Source organism: Prionailurus bengalensis, chromosome B1 (genome assembly GCF_016509475.1).
Source record: "Prionailurus bengalensis isolate Pbe53 chromosome B1, Fcat_Pben_1.1_paternal_pri, whole genome shotgun sequence".
NCBI classification, from domain to species: Eukaryota; Metazoa; Chordata; class Mammalia; order Carnivora; family Felidae; genus Prionailurus; species Prionailurus bengalensis.
In genome coordinates this window covers 116,428,203-116,449,656 of record NC_057344.1, presented here as the reverse complement: position 1 = coordinate 116,449,656, position 21,454 = coordinate 116,428,203, and the positions used below count along the sequence as shown (strand labels likewise).

At 38.0% G+C, this 21,454-nt stretch overlaps 1 protein-coding gene and 1 non-coding gene across 2 annotated transcripts in view; one reads left to right on the top strand and one right to left on the bottom strand.

The window, feature by feature from the left end:
* Positions 1-21,454, bottom strand: part of DKK2 (dickkopf WNT signaling pathway inhibitor 2) — a 103,919-nt gene that overhangs the window by 42,313 nt on the left and 40,152 nt on the right. The gene's annotated exons all lie outside the window — the stretch shown is intronic.
* LOC122479182 lies at positions 12,510-12,624 on the top strand. The gene has a single exon (XR_006296250.1). It is a non-coding gene; the product is annotated as a U5 spliceosomal RNA (small nuclear RNA).

Sequence of the window (21,454 nt, the reverse complement as noted above, 5' to 3'; positions counted from 1 at the left end):
CAGAATTTAAGAAGTTTTACTCTGAAAATCAATTATATAACTTGTATCAAGTATAGTAAGTGGGCCGCGGGGGAAGAAGGAATATGTTTCCCCTGTGATATATTTTCACCATCTCTGTTGCTTTCTGGTCCTTAGCTATATACCACCTTTGAAAGCTTTTGACAGTTACTTTGAATGCTTGCTTCAGGTGAGAGAAAGATTCCACCGCTTTCCAAACTAAAAAATGCCTGGAGGAAAAAAACAACTCGGAATGACTCATAGAGGCAAAGGAAAGGAGCTGACAAAAGAAGGCACGGAATCCTTGAGAGCACAGAAACATCCCCAGGAGTTCAGCTTGGTTAGAAATATCCCCCACCCTCATGATTCCTACCTTCCTCTCAGCTCCACTGTGTGGGACTCGACCCCAGGGACAGAAGACCTGGAGAACTTCCTGTGTCTACTCTAGAGCTGGCTGCAGAACAGAGGAGGGAGATGCTTACCATACAGTTTCAGAGATATTATGAGTTGGATAGGATTTTATGAAAATCCAGCCACTGTGATTATTTTCCTCAGAACGTGTATTTTTGAGTTTGGGTCAAACTTTAATGTGCTCTAGCCGGCTGGCTTGAGTTTGGAAGCCCGGTTCTACCACTTTTCTGATGCATGACCTGTAACAGTTCATTTAGCCTCACTTTTCACCTTTATAAAATAGGGACATTACTGCCATCTACTTTACATGGCTATTGTGAGGATTGAATGAATCCGTGGACGTAAAGAAATGAAAACATTTTCTGGCACTTTATAGGAGTGTTAAATTAAGAATCTAAATAAAAATTTTGGAAGCCCTCTACGTGTATAACTGCAAGTATCCAACCGCAGTCCATTTAGAAAAGAGTAATGGTTATCTATCTTTGCCATTATCTCTCTGAAGATTCAGGGAGACGACGTATATGAAAATCTCAGCGAAGTGCTTAGCAAAGAGCAGGTACTCAACAGTCACTATTATTATTACTATTCTCACCAACATCAATGTGATCATCGTGTATTTATTACATTATTACTAGTTTGTCAATTGCTATATCAGCACAGGGCCTGTCGGACCCATAGCATGTGTCAGGATTGTGGCAAAACTAGTACTGATTATCATTGGAAAAATCTTGAATCAAGACAGCGCAGTTCCAAAATTGCAAGTCAACGCCTCATACCCATATGGCTAGTTTGTACCTAAAGAGGGGGAAACATGGCCACAATTTACATCCAGGAGTGTTTCTTAGGAAATCTTACTGTTAACTGCAACTGACTACTTCTTTGAGAAGGACTGAAAAAATAAAGGTTTTCAAATACTGCAACTATTTAGAAACAGGAAGAGAAAGGAATCAAATAGCTGTTGTTATTTTTCAACCTTTTAAAATACCAAATTAAGTTTTGTTTTGCTTTACAGAAGTAAACATTTGTTTGGGTGGCCATCTTAGAACCTATTCTAGCACTGCCTTTTGTCACAGTGCGTAAACATTTTCTTGCTTTGTGTTTTCTCTGGGTAAACATATTGAGAATGTGATTTTCCGTATGCACCCTGTCATTTGCATGGCATTGAGGGATTGGATTTGTCTGAGATATGCAAGATCCCTGAGTCAGGATAAACTCAGCCACTAACTTTCTAAGCGATACTGAGCTATTCCCTCCAGATATCTTTTCTTTGTCTCACAGATTTCTTTCTCCTAAAAGAAAACCGTGTTATGTTAGTCCTCATGCTTTCTATATTATTAAAGCCATCATAACTGCAAGGTTCCATTTATATATTTCAAAAATAATTATTAAAAAACTTACATCTATACTCTTTAATGCTAAAGGAGGAAAAGAACAAAAGATTAATGGCACACTGATGAGACAGAGCAGAGAAACTCTTGCTCCCCAGATCATCAAACCCAAGGACATGTTCACAACTACCTATAATGTAGGCCAGACCACATAAATGTTAAGCGATGCTTTAAAGTCTTCTGGAAAATAATGCCTTAACTATAGTCACTCTAAATGCAGAGTATGAATGATGCTGTTATTACTTATTTCTACCGTCTTCCATCTATTTTATAGTGTTCTTTGATCCATTCTTTGCATTATTCTTGTCTGAAAGTAATATTCTTGATATGCTTAATAAGGAGACCCCTCCTTTGTTCCTAGATGCTGTGGCCGCTGATCAACAAAAGCCATTGAAAGACTTAATCCTTGAAGCTTGGCACCACATCAGTCTGGAAGTAGTTTACATGCAGAGTCCCTTGGAGTAAATACTCATTAGAGGTTCTGTTGGCTCATTTGGTCACCCACATTTTGCAGTGGGTGGCCCGGTTGGTATCCTCATTATTTTATTTTCCACCCTTGAAAAAAATCCAGATGTAGCAACCTGAGACTACTTTCTTCAGTACTCTGAATCTATTGTGATGGAGTGTCCGTTCATTTGTGATGCTAGTTAATAGGTACAAAGAAGTAAGTGCCTCAAGCTGGTAATGCTATAATAATTTTTTTGCTAATATACCCTTTTCAGTGCAACCTCCTGAAATGCAATCTGATCACTTCAAGGATAATTCACTAGTAATTTCTCACACCTGAGAATTTAAAAAATTGTGTCACTTCCCTCCCTCCCTCCCTCTCTCTCTTTCTTCCCTCCCTCTCCTTTTCACCCCCATCTTTACATCGATGAACAAACCAGTTCACAGAAGCAAAATTCATCAAAGTGATTCACAAATTCCAGAGGAAAACTCCTGCTTTTTCACTTACTACCTAGATAGATCTTTACTATGTAGCGCTTCTTGATTTGTACTTGGATCAGAGAAACAGTTTCTATAAAGCCATCCTTCTAGATTTAGCAATGAAGCTTTTCAAGAAGAAACAATCAATTCATGTATCTTGACTGCCTATTAAGTGAAAAGCAAAGTGCCTTAAAATATAAGTAGGGCAAACATGTCTTCTTCCAACAGAGCTTGCATTCTTGTTATAAAGCCAACATAAATAAGTTGGTACTTTTTCCTCATGATTATTTTGAGCATCTGCAAAATACTTATAATAATATCTACTGGATGAGGTATTTATTAATACATGTACTCAAATATTAACATATATAAAGTTCCTAGAACATTGCTGGCTTGTTTTATAGGTACTGATATAAGAGAAACTATCGCATTCTTCTTGTATGAATTAGCATCAATTTTCCGTAAGAAAACATGTAAAGGTTTTAATTTTAGAATCTATAAAACTCTAAGATTCTTTTCTTAATTTCCCCGTGGATGATAGGAAATGGAGAGGAGATAGGGTGTTGGACAATGAGGGAGTATGACCACCTAATAGACATTGGGCATTATATTGTATATTTGCATCCATTACCGCACTTAATACTCAAAGTGCCCATGAAAGGTACATACTGTTTTCTCTGTTGTGAAAAAAAAAAAAAAAAACTAAAAAGTGGGCCAAGAAAAATTAAATAAAGAGCCAGGATGTGAGGGCAAGTTCATCTGGCTCAAAAAGTCACATTTTTCTCATTCCTCAAGGTCTGGTCAGACTACTTAATATTGTTTTCTTCAAAGACAGGAAGACTGTAGGAAGCACGCTGTCATCTTGTGCAAAGTTGTACAGTATCATGGATTCTAACTGCTGGTAAGATTTAATGACTGTGGAAAAAAAAAAAAAAACCAGCAAGGTATCCTCCTGTGCACCATAAATAGGCCACTCCATGGTAAATTACACACTCGTGACTTATCCTAGAAGGGGCCCCATGTCGTGGTTGGACAGTGTTGCTGACCGAAACCATAAGGGCTCGCACGTGTTCAGGATCTGTTCTGTTAAGTGTGTCACACACTCAGCTAATGCTGTGCTATTCCCAGCCTTACTACCAACTTACACTCACCGTACTTGTGCACAGATGCACTTCTGTCTTTCTCATCCGTCATAGTATCCAGATGTTTGTTTGTTTGTTAAACCTCGACATTTAACCATGTAAGATTTTGATAAATGGTCAAATAGATTCATAAGGGGATAATTCATAAAAATAGTCACTTTAATTTATTATCATAAATCTTAAATCACTCATCCACAGACCTACACATAAAATTTCATTCTGCTGCATGTACTTTGGTTTGTGCTACACCAGTCTATATTAAAGAAAGCTTCTCTCATCTGGAATGCTATATGAACTCTGAAATAGTTTTAATTTTAGCACGACAATTGCTGTACAGCTACACATGTTCATTTTGTTTCAATGTGATTTGAAACTCAGCACATTCTGAGGCACTAGGATTCATTTCAACTTAGACTATATGGTTGTGTGTCTACAGTACCTATACATCTACACATTTACATATATAGATATATACCTCAAGATATAGTTATGTGCACAAATATAAACATTATACCTGTCTATATGTTATCACAAAGTAAGTTTAAATGTTTAGGCTTGAACCTTCTAAGCTTAAACTTTTTAACTTTTCTGCGTGTTATATCCTGACTATTAAATCATGCATGACATCTGCTTAAACATAAAGTGAAGCCAATGGAGGAAATGTAATTTGACTTTTACTCAGCATTACACGATATATCATATCAGAAGTATAACAAGTATAACAAGTCATAATTTTGGACACAAGGAATTTGACTTCTCTATTCTAGATGATTGACTGTGATTAAATAAGATAAATGTATGCTAAATTCTTCGTAAATAAGTTCATAGGACATTTATTTATCCATCAACAAGCCTGTTAACCAGATTCTATGCATAAAGGCAAATAAATGTGCTGTAGTACTGTTGCTATTTTCAATAATGCTACCAAAAATAATGAGGTGCTACATGCCAGGTAGTACACAGGGCACTTGGAAAATCCCAAGATATATAAGAGGTAGTCCAGACCATCATGAAGTTTATTACCTAATATTATTAAATTAACAGTCTACCAATTTTCTTTAAAAAACACACGCACACATACATGGTTTCATTTTATCCTTATCACAACAATATGAGGAAAATGCTATTATTATCTCCCCACTCAAAGATGACAAGTGACATGAACAAGAATTCAATCCAGGTCAAGACTCCAAGTCCTGTACATGTTGCTCAATTGAAATCACAATTGTGTGAAAAATATCTGCTCATAATTTTGCCAATGCAGCATATAACAATTTAAAAATTATTTAAATGAATAAGAAATTGTGGTTTATATACACAATGGAATACTATGTGGCAATGAGAAATAATGAAATATGGCCTTTTGTAGCAATGTGGATGGAACTGGAGAGTGTTATGTTAAGTGAAATAAGTCCTACAGAGAAAGACAGATACCATATGTTTTCACTCTTATGTGGATCCTGAGAAACTTAATGGAAGACCATGGGGGAGGGGAAGAAAAAAAAAAAAAGGTTAGAGAGGGAGAGAGCCAAAGCATAAGAGACTCTTAAAAACTGAGAACATGGGGCACCTGGGTGGCTTGGTCGGTTAAGCGTCTGACTTCGGCTCAGGTCATGATCTCACGGTCCATGGGTTCGAGCCCCGCTTCGGGCTCTGTGCTGACAGCTCAGAGCCTGGAGCCTGTTTCAGATTCTGTGTCTCCCTCTCTCTGCCCCTCTCCCGTTCATGCTCTGTCTCTCTCTGTCTCAAAAATAAATAAACGTTAGGGGCGCCTGGGTGGCGCAGTCGGTTAAGCGTCCGACTTCAGCCAGGTCACGATCTCGCGGTCCGTGAGTTCGAGCCCCGCGTCAGGCTCTGGGCTGATGGCTCAGAGCCTGGAGCCTGTTTCCGATTCTGTGTCTCCCTCTGTCTCTGCCCCTCGCCCGTTCATGCTCTGTCTCTCTCTGTCCCCCCCAAAAAAAACCAAAACAAAACAAAACAAAAAAAACCGTTAAAAAAATTTAAAAAAAAACAACTGAGAACAAACTGCGAGTTGATGGGGGGTGGGTGGGTGGGTGATGGGTATCGAGGAGGGCACCTTTTGGGATGAGCACTGGGCGTTGTATGGAAACCAATTTGACAATACATTTCATATTAAAAAAATTATTTAAAGTGTTGATTGACTCTGCTGTTATCAGTCAGCCTATATGGGGGAAATGGATAGAATCAGAGTATAGCAAAGGAACTGTCAGCACAGAGCCTGGACTGGGGGCTCAAACTCACCAATCCAGAGATCGTGAACTGAGCCAAAGTTGGACACTTAGCCGATGGAGCCACCCAGGTGCCCCTGGCCTGAATTTTTTCAAAAGTGAACTGAATTAGCAACAAAATTATTGTGATTTCATGCTGACAAATTATGCAAACAAATATTTTTAGCTCTTATTGGGAAAATAAAGATTTTTCTTATCAACAACTACATTTTATCCATTATTCAGTCTAAAATCTTTAAAAGCAATTACACAAATGAAAACATTCTTCCATCCTATTTAAAGCCTAAATCTTTGAATGTTTTTGGGAGATGTTGTGAGTATAGGGTCCAGGTACAAATAGGCATCTTTCCACTGCATTCAAATTGTGTTACCATGCATTTATTCCCTTTGTATTTGAATCTCCTACTTTTTGAACCAAAATGTCAAAACTGGTCTATCATCCCCCAAACAGAGGAGCCCTGTTTTCTTGACACCAAATCTTTGTTAGGGTAATCATCTTCACTGTCCTTTGCATCCTTCATGGTCTTTAACTATCTGAAATCCTGTCTCCACTTTGAAGTTTACTGCAAAACCCATCTTCATTGCTCAGTGATACTTTCCCACATCCATTCCCAACCAAAGAGACTTTTCCTCTTCACTGAACTATTTTTGTTTTTAACCATCATTTATCATTCATTCCCTTTATATGGCACATATTTAACATATTTATGTTTTAGGTATATTCTCATGTCTTCAGGTAAATTATAAATTCTTGGACACCAAAACTTACAATTTTTTTTTCTTTAGGGTTATAACAGCAATTAGGGCAATTTTGATATACTCAATAAATACGGGGCAAATCAATGAATTATTATCAACAATTTCAACACTCTAATGACACATTTTGTAATTCTTATATTACAACCTACACAATAAATATTCAAAACCTTATTCAAAAGCGAAGATCTGTCTACTTTGTTCAGGGAGGGAGAGAGAGAAGGACACTGGAAGGTACAGGATCTGTTCGCATACGTCACTGTTCTCATCACCACTTTTGTTGACTGGAAAGTCTCCTGTGCCTCATTCCCTAGTTTCTGAGCTTCCTAATATGGCAGAACAGGAATAAACCAAGACTAATTGGTGCTGTTGACACTGGATACATTGTATAACAAAGGGAGGACTAAAATGTACTATTTGTTTCCTTCTCTCTTTTGCACGTTAATAAACATGACAGCTACGAAAGTACATAACTGGACCAGTAATATGCTGGTGTGGTTATTTTGTAAATATGGAAGAAAATGTAAATTTATGCCTTCCATGTACATGTTGACCATCCAACTTCATAGCATAAAGGTGCCATAACCTTAGTCTACACAAAGAAAAGCCAGCCACAATGAGATTATGTAGAGTATGTTAAGCAGTAGCCAAAAAGAAAGGAGGATGGGAGGAAAGAGAATCATTTTTGGGCAATCAAAAAAATTCAGTGGAGAAAGGATAGTGTTTTCAATAAGTGGTACAAGAGCAATTGGATATCCACGGGGGGGGGGGGGGAAATAATAGCCTTGACCCAAATCTCACACCTTATACAAAATTAAAAAAAAAAATTAATATTTACTTTCTTTTGAAAGAGAGAGGTTATAAGCAGGAAGAGGAAGAGAGAGAGAGAGAGAGAGAGAGAGAGAGAGAGAGAATCCCAAGCAGGCTCCAGGCTCTGAGCTGTCAGCACAGCCCAACGTGGGGCTTGAACCCACAAGCCATGAGATCATGACCTGAGCTGAAATCGGACACTTAACAGACTGAGCCACCAGGAACCCCTCCACCTTATACAAAATTTAACTCAAAATGAATCACAGATTTCAATGTAATTATAAAACTATAAAACTTCTAAGAAAAACAAAAGCAGGAGAAATCTTTGAGATCTAGGACTAGGCAAAGAGTTCTTAGACTTGACCAAAACATAATTCACAGAAAGAAAAAAATGATAAATGGACATCATCAAAATTTTTAAAACTCTGTTCTATGAAATTCAAAGACAGGTGACAGAGTAGGAGAAAATGTGAAAATTACATCTGTGACAAGGGTCTAGTACACAGAGTATATAAAGAACTCTCAAGGGGTGCCTGAGTGGCTCACTCGGTTAAGCATCCGACTTTGGCTCAGGTCATGATCTCAGGGTTCCTGGGTTCAAGTTCGGCGTCAGGCTGTGTGCTGACAATTCAGAGTCTGGAACCCACTTAGAGTTCTGTGTTTCCCTCTTCTGCTCACTCTCTGTCTCTCTCTCTCTCTCAAAAATGAATAAACATTTTAAAAAAAGATTTTTTTAAAAGAACTCTCAAAACTCAATAATAAACAGGCAAACAGGCAAACAATTCGATTTGAGAGTTTCACCTAGGAAAACATACAGATGACAGAATGCATCTGAAAAGATATTCAACATCTTTAGTTCTTAGGGAATTGTAAATTAAAACCACAATGAGCTGGGTGCCTGGGTGGCTCAGTCAGTTAAGTGTCCGACTTCGGCTTGGGTCATGATCTCACTGTTTGTGAGTCTGAGCCCCGCATCTGGCTCTGTGCTGACAGCTCAGAGCCTGGAGGCTGCTTTGGATTCTGTGTCTCCCTCTCGCTCTCTGCCCCTCCCCCACTCGCGCTGTGTCTCTGTCTCTCAAAAACAAATAAACGTTAAAAAATTAAAAAATAACGTTAAAAAATTAAAAAAAAAATAACGAGATATCAGCACACACCTATCAGAATGGTTAAAAATTTTTTTTAAATTAGTGACAGTACCAAATATTGGTGAAGATGCCGAGAAAATGGCTGAAATCCTTTAGATTTCACACATTAGAACACACATTGGTGATGGGAATTTAAATGGCATGGTACTCGGGACAATAGTTTAGCAATGTCTTTAAAAGATAAAAATGCAACTGTCATATGACCCAGCAATTATACTCCCGGGCTTTTATTTCAGAGAAATGAAGACTTCTGCTTATACAAAAACCTGGGTACAAGTGCTTACACAGCAATTGTATAAAATTTAACCATTTGAATCATGCTTAAGTGTGTAGTTCAGTGACATAAAGTACATTCGCAGTATTGTGCAACCATTGCCACTATCCATTTCCAGAATTTTTTCATCATCCCAAATAGTAACTCCATTCGCATTAAACAAGAACCCCCCATTTTCCTCTCCCCTTCAATCCCTGGTAACCTCTACTCTCCTTTTTCTCTCTAGGAATTTGCCTATTTTAGATAATCCTGTAAGTGGAATCATACACTACGTGTCCTATTGTTTCTGGCTCATTTCATATAGCATAATGTTTTCAAGGTTCATCCATGATGTAGCATGTATCAGAATTTCACTCTTTTTTAAGGCTGAATAATATTTTATGCTATGCATGTACTACATTTTGTTTACCCGTTTATATGTTGGTGCACATTTGAGTTGTTTGTACCTCTTGGCTACTGGAAATAAAGTTGCTGTAAACATTGGTATGCAAGTATCTGTAGCAGCTTTATTCTTTTTTTCATATTTTAATTAAAATATTTTATTATAAAGACTATCTAATACAAAGAGATTATATAAAATTATAATGTTGTATATTATATAACACATAATAATTTTAAATAAAATTATGATATGTATATAAAAAGAATATAATTTAATGCCATATGCCTGTTAACCCAGACTCAATAATTATCACTTTAAGGACCATTTTGTTTCATCTATATCCATACTTATCTTTCTAGATTTCATTTTGAAGCAAATCCCAGTCCGCATATACTTTTATCCAGAAATACTCACTACATATACCTAAAAGACAGAGTCTTAAAAACAATAATACCATTACCACACTAAAAAACTAAACTTCTTAATATTAGCAAACTCCACAGTTCATGTTCAAATATTGCCAGTTGTCTCAAGTTGTTCAAATCAAAAGACCAAAAGATTTCACATATTGTAATTGGTAGATATGTTTTTTATGTCTCTCAATTTTAAATGATTATTTTTATTTCCTTTACAATTTATATGTTAAAGAAACAGTCATTTGTTAGAGTTCATGACATTTTGAATTTTTCTGTTGGAATCATACAGCAAGAGTCTCTCTGACTCTTGTATTTCCTGAAACCTGGAAGTTTAGGTCTATGGACCTAATCATATTTAGATTATATTTCCTTGCAAAAATACTTCAGAGGTAGTTTTATGTATTTCCATGAGGAAGCATTGATGCCTCTCAAACATGTATTAATTATCTAAATCCATCAACTCATTAAGGACTGCAAAATGGTGGTATTCTAATTATATCTCTTTCACTTAATAAGTTAGAACATAATTATGAGGAGAAACTTCTCAAGACATATTTGGTTACCCTGGGATTCCGTTGGTACAAGAAAAGTGGATAAATTCATTCTGTATTAACCAGCTTTCAAAATAATGAATCGGTGACCTTGCATCTTCCAAAGGTGAACAACGACTTTTCTTTCTTTTCCCCCTTTGTATTGTCTGGTTTTTTTTTAAAGAACCTTAATGACCTACATATTTAATCATATTTTATGTATTTTAATTCATTAGTCAGTGGGAGATCTTTCTTTCTTTCTTTTATTTATTTATTTATTAACGTTTTATTTTTTATTTTTTTTAAATTTACATCCAAATTAGTTAGCATATAGTGCAACAATGATTTCAGGAGTAGATTCCTTAGTGCACTTTACCCATTTAGCCCATACCCCCTCCCACAACCCCTCCTGTAACCCTCAGTTTGTTCTCCATATTTATGGGTCTTTTCTGTTTTGTCCCCCTCCCTGTTTTTATATTATTTTTGTTTCCCTTCCCTTATGTTCATCCGTTTTGTCTCTTAAAGCGCTCATATGAGTGAAGTCATATAATTTTTTTGTCTTTCTCTGACTGACTAATTTCACTTAGCATAACACTCTCCAGTTCCATCCACATAGTTGCAAATGGCAAGATTTCATTCTTTTTGATTGCCGAGTAATACTCCATTGTGTATATATATATATATATATATATATATATATACACACCACATCTTCTTTATCCATTCATCCATTGATGGACATTTGGGCTCTTTCCATACTTTGGCTATTGTCGATAGTGCTGCTATAAACATGGGGGTGCTTATGCCCCTTCAAAACAGCACACCTGTATCCCTTGGATAAATACCTAGTAGTGCAATTGCTGGGTTGTAGGGTAGTTCTATTTTTAGTTTTTTGAGGAAACTCCATACTGTTTTCCAGAGTGGCTGCACCAGCTTGCATTCCCAAACAGCTTTATTCTTAATTGACAAAAATGGGAAACAAACCCAGATGTCTTTCAACGGGTAAATTGTTAAACAAACTGGTATTCCATACCATGAACTATTATCCAGCAATGAAAATATAAACTATTAATACACACAACAGCCTCTTAATGAAGTTCCAGAGAATTATGTTGAGTCAGAAAAGCCAGTCCCCAAATATTATATAGTGCATGAATCCATTTAAGGAACATTCTTTTTTGTTTAAACATTTTATTTATTTTTGAGAGAGAGAGAGAGAGAGAGAGAGAGAGAACTAGTGGGGGAGGAGCAGAGAGAGAGAGAGAGAGAGGGAGACATAGAATCCGAAGTAGGCTCCAGGCCCTGAGCTGTCAGCACAGAGCCCGATGCAGGGCCAAACTCATGAACCCCGAGATATGACCTGAGCTGAAGTTGGACACTTAACTGACTGAGCTACTCAGGTGCCCCTGTTTATGAAACATTCTTAAAGTGACAAAATTAGGGCAGAAGAGAAGTATCCGGGACTATAAAAGGCAACATGATAGATAATTGCAGAATGGAAATGTTTTGTATCTTGACTCACATCAATGTCAAACCCTGGTTGTATTGCACTATACTTCTGCAAGATGTTACCACTGTGGGATACTTGGCAAAAGGTCCACTGGATCTCTCTATGTCACTTATTACAATTGCATGTGATTCTACAATATCACGTTTAACCAAAGAAAGAAAGAAAAGAGAGACGGAGAGAGAGAGAGAAAGGGAGAGTGGGAAGGAGGATGGAAGGAAGGAAAGAAATCTCAGTCAGATATACAAATATACAAATTCAACCGGAGTCTCTGATGGGGACACAACCTGAGTCGTTAGCTAAGTCTCCTCCCCCTCACCGCCTGATGGAGGCACTGTGTGAATTTTAAGAACTTCCCATAATGGAAAGGGTGGTGACTCAGATTCAGTTTAATACCCACAGTGTATTGCACACAGTACAATTATAAAATGGTACTATTTTAAATTTCTTTCAACTCGTATTTATTTACAGAATTCCCTGAAAAGTTTTTGCAGGAGCGATATTGTGACACTAAATACCTACCGTCAGTGTAGAGGAGTTTTTCTTAATGGGGATGTGTTATGGAAGCAGAGGGCATACTCTGTTCCTCTTCATATTGTATACATATTTTGCCTGTTACTGAAGATTTATGATGAGGGAAATAACTTTGAGTCTTATGTTAATTGTTTGAGGCCTTGCTTTGACAGCGCTAATTGTTTAGTTTTAATGGGAGACATTGTTGTGAAGTGAAAGCAGAAGTTTAAATTAAAAAAAAATCAGAGTTGGTTCCTTTTAAGTTCCTGATGTCATGCAGTCCCAAGCAATTTGAGGCCAAATGTTACTAGATTCTCTCTTAAGGTTCTTTAAAAAGTTACAAATTTCAATGCACATTACCAATCTTAGTATGGCATAGCAATGTACCACAGAATATATTCCTCCATAAACTATTTCAGGAAAGCAAGTATTCTAGATTTTCTGTTTGCACATATCAGTGAGACTAATTCACACACACACACACACACACACAACAATGTGTGTCGGAAGAGTCTACAGTCTCTCTAATTTGAAGCAGCTGGTATATTCTAAATATGGAGAGTTCAAGCTTCCAGAATCATCAGTACCATCATTAAGAATCAGAATCATTGATTCAAATGTTCTTTATTATTCTCCCTGTTGGGGAATTTATATCACATAGCTGTTAGCTCTTCCCCTATTGTTCTCAGACTGTCATGCATAAATGTCAACAAGAGTGTACTTCATTCATACTCTAAAATTAAATCCTTTATCCCACAATTAGCCATAATCATGACCACATACGACTATGATTTACCATAACTAAAATAGATGGCGTGGGATTTATTGTTGGCTTGTGTTTGAAATAGCAAAGGCAGATTTTTGAATTAAATAATTGCATGCTAACTATTTGGGATATAATTACTACTTATTTTGTTTTCCCTGTATCTCCATCTAGTTAGATAGCAAATTGCTACAATGTCCCATTAGTAAAATCTAAGGGACTGCTGTGTGTGTCTGTGTCTATGTGTGTGTGTGTATAAAATACGCTCTTTGAAAACATGATCATTCTTAGTAGAGTATACTGGATTATGAACTCTTTCCTAATAACAATTTTTAAATCATCTTAATTGACAACTTATATGTACACTGTGTGTACCTAAGTCAATGATCTCATTTGAATGGCATAATGATTCTAGAAGTCAAGAGTCTGTAAGACACTTCATTTCTCTTGCTTGCTCAATACCACATTTCTTTCCATGGTAACAGCACCCTGATGTTTTATATAAGAACTCAGTCTCTCTTACTGCAGTTTGTTGGTCAGGACACCCTACTTTCTCCTGCCCTCCCTTGGCCAAAGGAAGGAACGCAGGACCCCAACCAGACCCTGCAGACTCTTTCAGGGAATTTGCATCTTGAGTAGAAAGGCCAAAGGATGAAATTAGGTAAGAGTTCTCCCATTCTGGTCAAGGTGCCCTAATAATGCCCACAAAGTGTTGCTTTCCAGACCTCTGGCACTCCATCACTTCATATTCTTCTGAGGCCTAATTCATTCTTTCCTTGGATTATTTCAGCTACCTCGTATTATAACAATAAGTTCCCTTTTAAAAAATATTTTGTGTCAGTTACTTAAGAGTTGGTTTCTGTTGCTTGCACCTGAAGAACCCTAACTGATATGACACTACCCTCTTTTTGCAGATAAGGAAATTGGGGTGTCAAGAGGAGCTAGCCCACCATCCTGCAGCATTTAAGTAACATGGCTAAAACTCACAACTGCCTCATTTTAGCTCAGCTTTTAATCCTAGGTAACATTGCCTCTATGTTCATCTTCAGAAGAGCTTAGATGAGAAGGTATCTAGGTGGTCACACAGTCATCCTAGATCAGGCTAAACAGTAAAATGGGTCGAAGAGGAAGCAGCCCTTGCTTTGTTACATTTAATCAGATGGTCGGTATTTATTATGCACCCAAAGGATTTCTTGCACTAAACAAGAAGTCCAAAACCATAACCAATTTTGCAGTGATCCTGTAGGCTCCTATAATTTCCTTTTTAGAGTTTAATGTCACACAGCTGTGCACAATTCCGGAATTAACATGGGTTCAAGTACAGTCCCTACCTCCATTTAAAAAAATATTTTTATTTCACACCCATTTAGCAAGGGAGGATACGTGAAGTCCAGGGCAACAAGTGCTAACATGTGTGTAAACATCACTTTAAAACTCCCAATAAGAATTACACTGTAAGTTGGAGTCAGTGCAGGAGGATCAAATTATGCATAGACTGAAAATATGAACAGGAGGTAGCACTGTGACATCTTCAACCCCAAATGGAAGACCTTTGTCTCTTTTGTGACTTGGGCACAGTTTCCATCTCTGAGCCTCTGTTACACCCTTTTCCATTGTCATTAAAGGGAAGCAAGACTAAGGGTCCACATAGGACTCTGAATAAGGATCAAGAGCAGGAGGGGATGAGATAGTGGCTGGGGATGGGGCTGGACTCAGCAGAATGCAAATTGGCCTGATTTATTTCACCAAACCTCTGGCTCTTCCTTCCTGCAAGTGACCTGACAAGCCACCCCTAGACGCAACTTTTCATGGAAGTGTTGTGAGCTATGGTCTTTCCTAGGGCTGTTTGAAAATAGTTCCCCTTGGGGCAAAAGAAGTGCAACGTGGTCTGCGAGGTTGGGTAAGAGGGAAAAGGAGGCTAAAGACCATATACATTGCAAGGAAAGCTTAAAGATCAAGACCTAGTATAATCAACAACTTGCCCTTCTAAATTTTAAGATGCCGTAGAGTAAGGAGTAACTCTTATTTGGTGTGCTAGAGTGATCCTGGGCTATAAAGATCAAGAAATCTGGGCTTGATTTTGGCCTCCATGTTTACGAACCATGGGCAAGTAACTTCTCCATGCCTCAGTTTCCTGGTCTGTAAAATGAGGGTATCTCAAAACAGTCCTATCTCTCAAGATTGTTGAGAGAGTTGAATTAAACAATTTATCCAAAAATTGGCTAGCATATGATAGCTACTCAGCATTATTAATATTTCCTGACATTTGGGAAACATTTTTGAGGATTACTCCACTAGACCACACCATAAAAATTGTTTAGGAAACATCGTTAGAAGCTAAGTGTCACCTAGCTAATAGTGCCCACTAAATATATCCCTCCAACAAACTTGTTTATTTTCTCTTTAAAAACAGAGTTCTGGGGCACCTGGGTGGCTCAGTTGGTTTAGCGATTCTTGATTTTGGCTCAGGTCATGATCCCAGGGTCATGGGATCGAGCCCTGCATCAAGCTCCACACTAAGCATGGAGCCTGTTTGAGAGGGAGCCTCTCTCTCCCTCTGTCCCCTCTCCTACTTGTGTTCTCTCTCTCTCTCTCTAAAATAATTTAAAAAATAGAGTGGTAATTTAGCTCATAAAGAATAAAACGAATCACAGATTTTTAAAATTTTCTTCTTTCCTTCTTTCTTTCTTTCTTTCTTCTTTCTTATTTTTTATTGTTTTGGTGGCAGGGTGGTATTAGTTGGGTCCAACAGTCAGAAACTGATGGTATATTTAAACTGTGTATTTGAAAAGAATAAAAAAGGGCTATATTCAGTAGTATGGGCAAGGTTTAGAGAAGAAAACGCCAATAGTAGGAGGCATTATTTGGAATTTTTTAGTAACCACATTAAAAAAGTGAACAGAAACAGGTAAAATTATTCTTAATAATAAATTTTGTTTAACCCAACATAGCCAAAATATTATTTTAATATGTAATAAATATAAAGAAGTTATTACATGTGTTTCTCTTTTTTCATGTGAAGTCTTTGAAATCTGGTGTGTATTATATATTTAAGCCTATCTCAGTTCAAATAATGTCTCAAGTAAAATGAAGTCCTACCAAAACAACAAGGTTGTATTTAATGAAAAAATGTTTTATACTGTTTGTTTCTAATTTTAATATTAGTTAATCATAACCAAATAAAATAAAAACATAAATTCATCAGTTACCCTATTATGTTAGTCACACCATCAGGTGGCCAATAGCCCCATGTAGCTAGTGGCTACCATATTGGATGCTGCAGGTTTAGAGAAACAGAAAGTGGTATAGTAGTCTGAGGTGAGCAGAGCAGGAAACCATTATTTCCTGTAAGCCTGAAGAGGAAGCACTTGTTACAGAAGATGGAATAGTGTTGCTATATGGAGAGAGTCCCCTCCACACACCTTTGGTGAAGGTACATAGTCAACTTAGATGGCTAGGAAACAGAAAGAATGAAAAGTATAAATACCTGGACCCACACTCTTCTAGTGGTATGCTGGTAACCTGATTTTCCAACATTGAAAACCCTGATTTGTAATATTTGCTCATTTCCATGGTATAAATTCTCCTATCACGGCTGATTGCACACTGGCAACATGATGTCACTGAAAGCGGACTTGGCAACATTGGCTCTTTCCAACATACCACTGAAACTCCTCCCATCATTCAGTCTCCTGCTACTCCTTTCTGATGGTCAAACTAAACTGGGAACCACAGGCAAGGGTGCCCATGACACACTTTTGCAGGTCTGCCTCCCAAGGCACTGAATAGGTTGATGAGGGATCAGAAAGAAGGGGAAAATATATCCAATGCTTAAATTAAAAAAGGTCTGTCTCCTTTTTTTTTTCCTTCTGGACATATAGGAAGAAAATGACCACAAGGAAGCTGAAATCTGTAGCACAGACTTTGAAGGTAGGATGCTAAATAGGAAAGGCATCAGATTCTTTTCTAGATTAAAAAATTTTGTCCTATGTGAGTATAGAATTTATACAGAGGAAAAATGCCCTTCCAATATAACCCATGGTGCATAAACACTTGGGTAAAACAGTTAATGTGGCCTCACAAATTATCAGAGAGCACATTTCTTTTTTTTGCAATGGATTAGGAAACCTCCTTTGTGAAAAGAAATTCTACAATTATTGAGATGTTACTTTTTTGATATGAAACAATGACTTTATATATATTTATAGTATAATTATTCAGTATGTTGACAAAATTGATGTAACATATAAAGTGAGGTTCAGATTCAATTATTTCAGCTTCCATTTTAGGACTCATCCAGGTTTGTACACCTGCGATCTCTCATGGCTGTCTTCACCCTTATACTCAGAAATCTTTCAAACCTTTTCTTTTAGTTCCATTCCTCTGCAATATGAATACATGTCTTCATCATGCTGCTCTGGTACCTGGGCCAGCTGCATGGCCCTCTGCCTTCTCTCTTTCTTTCCAGGTAACCCCACCTGGAACCACTAGGTGATTCTTCCTAAGACACTATTTTTTATGTCATCCCACTGCTCAAGAACCTAAAGGGCTCTCTTTTGGCCTGGCCTTCAAAGAACCCCAGAACTTGATTTTAACCTACTTGTCTGAAATTTCATGCAAGCACTTCCATGAAGCCAGGTCGAGTGATTGCAATCCCTAGAACACAGGCTCAATTTGCTACAGTGCTTTTCTTCCATACTGATTTTTTTGTGTTTTTTTTTTTGTGTGTGTGTGTGTTTTGGCCTGACCTGTCTCTCTCTCTGTCTCTCTCTCTCTCTGTCTCTCTCTGTCTCTCACACACACACACACACACACACATACACATCAAAATACTACGTTTCCTAATCTGTACTTCTCCAAATTCTATCCATCATTGGGGCTTTAACTTTTCAAAGCCCTCATAACCATTTGACCAACATCCTCAGCTCCAAACCCTGAACTCCAGTGACAATTAATTCCCTCACTCCCTTTGCCCCTTGGAGCCTCTCTCCTTTTGTTTCCATGAACCTTGCATCATTCTGTTTTGTTTCCATCCTAACACTAAACTATAAACTGATCCCATGGAGCCAGCAAGGTGACCAGATTTTGAATCTAAGTCACTTGCCAAACTTTCCTCAGAGTTCCAAGATAAGCAGCAGGTTATGAAACACCAACAATTCTTACCGGTAAATGTAACAAGATTATCTCAGCTTGAACAAATTGATCCTGTTATCCGCAGTTACATGTATAATGCTGGTCTGCCCTACATCCTGAAATCACCATATTATTAGATGAAAGATTTACATTAAGTAGTAGCAGAAATACTACTATTTCTGGGGTTAGTTAAGTGCCTTGGGTTAGTTAAGTGCCAAACTTTTCCTAATTTTTTTCAGCATTGACAAACAACTTTTTGATTGACATCTCAAATGCTACTTTGCTCATCTGAGCCCAGTGTCTCTACTGTGGACTCTAGAATTGCTGGAATAACATCTCTCCACACCTGCTGCCTCTTCCCCACCTCCTGGCCATTGAACATTTGCCCAAGGGTTTGCTTCTGCATTTGGGCTATTACTGAAGATCTGGAACAGCAACCCTCAATCTGCACTCTATGAGATGTTAATAAGTGTTAGTGGATATGGGAGTGTATATTAAAGTAAATTTGGGGGGGGGTGCCTGGGTGGTTCAGTCAGTTAAGCACCTGACTCTTGATTTCAGCTCAGGTCATGATGCCAGGGTCGTGGGATAGAGCCCCACATGGAGCCCCACACTGGGCTCTGAGCTGAGCATTCTGTCTGGTTCAGATTCTCCCTCTCCTTCCCTCTTTCTCTCTCACAAACTTGTGTGCTCTCTCTCCTTCTAAAATAAAATAAAAATAAATAAATTTGAGATGCTGGTTAAAACAAAGATAAATTGCTTTATTGCAGAACTTCTCAGAGACTTTACTAGGCTGATGTGAAATGTGAATCATTAAAAAGAGAATACAGTAGGTAGCACTTCATGCATATATTTGAATAGGAAAGTCTCCCACTACTACATCCTGCCCCCAGAACATAAGAACTTACCTCATGGGGTTGTTGTGAAGACTGAATGAGTCATTGCATGGAGAGCACTTAGAACAGTGCCTGGCAGAAGACAAAAACCCTTTGGGTTTATTGCTATCATTGTTGTCACAAAGATGTCTGACTGAGACCTCACCAAGTGTTCCTGTCCCTCTGAGAAAGAAATGGAGTTGCCCATAAATTGAATGGGGGACTTTTCAGGAGCTTTGAAGATCGGAACCAGTGTGTACCTCTTCTTGAGATCTTTTGAATCTGAAACCAGTTCAAGTACAAAGAAGTTTATTCTCCTCCATTCTTCCCAAAGGCTGGCTAACTGGGGTTCAATTAAATAGCATGGAGTAATGGTTCAGAGCACGGCCATTGGCATCTTGTTTAAATCTTGGCTCTTTTATTGGTTACAATATACCCATGGGCAGATTGTTTAAAGGAGATGTACCTATAAATCTGTAAAATTTGAAAAACAATATGCATGTCACTGGTTTGTTGTCGGTAACTCAAGAGATGATGTATGTGGAGTACTTGGCCTGTGCCTGATACCTGGTAAAATGCTCAATAAATGGAAGTTCCTAGGCATCGCAGTAATACATTCATTTCGGTAGTTTATTTAAGCCACGAAATACGAGCTAACTTTACCCATGTAGTCACTGCCACAGTATCCACAAGGACCAATTTGCTTCACACCCAATAGAAATTTAGTGAATATGTTGGCCACTTGGATTGTGGACGGATTGGATTGCTGGATTAGGCATATGGGGCCTACAAGGTAACTCCATGCTGTTAGGAGCTGAAGTGGGAAGCCATACAAGCTCTCAGTGACCACAGCTCTAGGCAACCAGAGCAGGCAAACGATTTCACAAGATCCAAAAGTAATCTCAGGAGCAACTCTGGTATTCTTTTATTTTTTAAAACTTATCAACAATTTCTAATATCAGGCATGGAGATTTAGTTCCTTGTTAAAATAAAAAGTATTCCCAAGTTCACTGCTTTCATTAGGAAGGTTGTGAATAATACCGAAGTTATTCACAATCCAGCGGTCGGAAGCTGTGGGAAAAATCATTTTAATTTTAGATGTTTCACGCAACACTGCTAATGTTATCTATCCTGTTTGGGCAGGGAGAAAACTGGCAAGCATCGTGAGATGGGGAATTTATGTGAGTTAATGGAAATGTTGTGGCTGACCAACAAAGGAACTTCCCCAGCCAAAATCAAAACAAAGATATTAACTTGGAAGGGGGAGAAAAGCCTGCGGCATAATAATATCATGCATTGAAACCTTATCTAGTGGTTGAGGTAATTTGGTTTGAAGAACTTAAAGAGCATTTTGTGGTTTATGGAAACTGCCAGCAGACACTGTATTTAGCAGCCTCTCCACTATTAAGTTCACATGCCTTCCTCTCTTCTCACCAAGTGGGACCACTTAGTTTTCTTTATCTCTGAGTTGTTACCAACCCATCTAAGATCTCTTAAGGACAAAAGTCAAGTTTTCAGAGCTTGCGGTGCGATGCCCATGCGTTGCTGGCTACGTTCAAAGACCAGAGTGGCCATGACACATCCGAAATTTTGCTTACGTTCACTTAAGATAATTTTTCAAAGTCCACTTAGACAATTTCAGTCCAGGATTTAGACACATATACCCGTTTCTTTCAGAAAGAAGTCTTTCCAAACAATCACACACACGTGCACACACACACACACACACACGCATACAAACGATCCTAATGGCAAGTTCACAATTAAAGTTTATAAAAATTCTGAATTAAATAATTCAAAGAGTGGGTTATTCTCAGTGGGCCAGCTATTGCAGATACAAACTAATTTCAGGGTTAGAGACCAATCCTGTTTTTCTCTCTTTTATAATTCAGTGCCATAACTTTCTTTGTGTAAATGGGAGAATAACCAGGGAAAAATAAGAAGACCTTGCTAGGGAACCTATCAAATTAACTCTTTCCGGGCTACCGCTGGCCCCATCTGGCCCCCAGCTGCTCTCCTTTGAAGTACTGGAACCCCTCTGAGGACTGTCTTGCACATCTGAACCTACAGCAAGCACTTACAAGGGCTCCTGTTTGACCAACACATGGGCACATGCAGTCAACTCTGCCTAAAAGGTTTTAGGGCTTTAGGGAAAGGGTAGCTCTTAGTTCCCCATTCATTTTTGTACTAAAATATGCTGTTATTCTGCTACAGAAAAATTTCCAAGACTGGCATA